This window comes from Lupinus angustifolius, chromosome LG13 (genome assembly GCF_001865875.1).
Source record: "Lupinus angustifolius cultivar Tanjil chromosome LG13, LupAngTanjil_v1.0, whole genome shotgun sequence".
Classification (NCBI taxonomy): Eukaryota; Viridiplantae; Streptophyta; class Magnoliopsida; order Fabales; family Fabaceae; genus Lupinus; species Lupinus angustifolius.
The window spans coordinates 11,727,914-11,730,680 of NC_032021.1; positions in this window are offsets into that span (position 1 = coordinate 11,727,914).

A 2,767-nucleotide genomic window follows, 5' to 3' on the forward strand; every position below is an offset into this window, starting at 1 on the left:
ATAATCCCCGGAAGCGGCGCCAAATTTGATCGAGGCCGTACCCGATACAAATAATAAAACAATTAAAACTGCAGTACTAGGAAATGACTCCTAGGTCGTTTTTCAAGGATTATCTTTCAAGCAAAGTTTCAAACACCTTATACTCACACACACACACAAGGGGTTTTTTTTGTTGGATAGTATGAACATAAATCAAATTTAGAAATAGTAGTTAAACAATGTAATAAAACATGCTAAAACACTTTGGTTCGTTTGTTCACAACTCAATCCTCGGTTTCACAAGATTATTTTCATATTCCAACCATTAACTTCCGAATTTGTTGAGAATCAATTAACTAACTGAAAATCAATTCAAAGTTCCAGAACATAAACCTCTAACTAGGCGAAATCAGTATAAGTATGAAACGATTAACAAATTCACATGAACTAAGCATTCATGCACTAGAGAGAGTAAATCAAGTAAGAGAAGATAAACTCATAAATCATTTTCTAACATAGAAGAAATCAACAATAAAGAAACCGAAAATGCATTAATAACAAAACCTCAAGAGTTGTGATACAATACCAAATGAATTTAGTCTACAAGTTTAGCCTTTCATTGAGTGGAAGAAGGAAACCGAAAATGAAGATGAATGAAAACCGAAAATGAAGAACATGTGAAACCCTAGCAGAGCAAAAGAGGAGAAAACAAAATTCTAAAATGTGTGAAATGTGTAGAGTGAATGTGGAATTCGGGTTCCCTCATTTTCAAATAGTAAAACTGAAAATGGGCCCTAAACAATGGCCTAAAACTAAAACCGAATTTAAAAATAAAAACTCCCAAAATAAAAATACAATCTTCACTTCAACACATATCCTCCACTTCCATAATGCCCAAAATGTCATGGTGTCAAATATGATATGAAAATGATATTAGATTTAATGAGGCTAAATAATTCCAAATTAACTCATTTTAGGAATATTAGTCCAATAAAGTCTAAAACACTAAACCATGTCAAACAAAGTCCATTAGGCACCAAAAATCATCAATCATGTTAAATTAAGGTTATGAATAGTATGTAATATATTGTTGATCAAGAAGCAATTGATGTAGCTGAATAGAACAAAAGACAAAATATTAAAATATGCTCACAACTTAAAATTATCAATGTGCTTAAATAATGGTATGTCCAAATCAAGATACCTAGTGCACCATTAATATCAAGTCTTTGGATAGTAATATTAACTACAAGTGGTATTCTTGTTGTAATGATCAAACATTTATAATAAGGCATGTTAAATGACGAATCCTTCTTTGGATATAAACAGTGAATGCTACAGGCAGATTTTGAAACCCAAACATAATGGTTATTCTAAGACACATAGTAAACTATACTAAGAACCTTTGATAAGAACCGATAATCCCTGGCAGCGGCGCCAAATTTGATCGAGGCTGTACCCGATACAAATAATATAACAATTAAAACTGCAGTACTAGGAAGTGACTTCTAGGTCGTTTCCCAAGGATTATCTTTCACGAAAAGTTTCAAACACTTTATACTCACACACATACAAGGGTTGGTTTTGTTGTTGGATTAGTATGAACAATAAACAAATTCAGAAACAGTAAATAAATATATGATAAAATTGCTCAATCCATTTTTCGTTTGTTCACAACTCAATCATCGGTTTCAAAAGATTATTTTCAGATTACAACCCTTAACTTCCGAATTTGTTGAGAATCAATTAACTAAGCGTTAATCAATTCAAAGTTCCAGAACCTAAACCTCAAACTAGGCGAAATCAGTATAAGCATGAAACGATTAACAAATTCACACAAACTATGCATTCACATGCACTAGAGAGTAAATCAACTAAGTGAAGATAAACTCAACCAGTCAGTTTCTAAACAATGGCATTAAGCAAACCATATTCAGAAATAAGATAGAAGAAATCAACAATAAAGAAACCGAAAATGCATTAATAACAGAACCTCAAGAGTTGTGATACATTACCAAAGGAACTTAGTCCAGAAATTTAGCCTTCCATGGCAACGGAAGAACAAACCGAAAATGAGAAATGAAGTAGGGGTGAAACCCTAGTAGACCAAAAAGAGGGAAAACGGAAATGTCTTTGTGTTTCAAAATGAGGCAAAGTGAAGTATGTGTGTTTGGAGTGGGGAATCCGAATTTAACCCCTCCAACATACATAAACCGAATTGGGCCTAAACAATGGGCCCAAGACTAAATTACAATAAAAACAACTCCTAAATTAAAAATACAATCTTCACTTCAACACATATCCTCGACTTCCATAATGCCCAAAATGCCATTGGTGCCAAATGTGATCTGAAAACGATAATAGATTTAATGAGGCCAAATAATCCCAAATTAACTCATTTTAGGAATATTAGTCCAATAAAGTCTAAAACACTAAACCATGTGAAACAAAGTCAATTAGGTAACAAGAATCATCAATCATACTAAATTAAGGTTATGAATAGTGTGTAATATATTGTTCATCGTAACCTACATAGGGTTGTCACCTCAACTAAACAACCTAGGCCTCTACCACATGTCGTAAGCTACCTATGCCCTATTGTACCTTTCACCAAAGGACAAAATGGACCTATAGTGTGATGACACAGACTAATACAAGTATAAGTCAACTATTCACAGAGTAAGGACTTGCAAGAGCAGCGGCCTTCCCTGTTTGGAGTAGACTCGACAAGCCTTTCAGTCAGCCAGGCTGACAACATCTACAAAGAAATATATTCCTCACCTCTCCA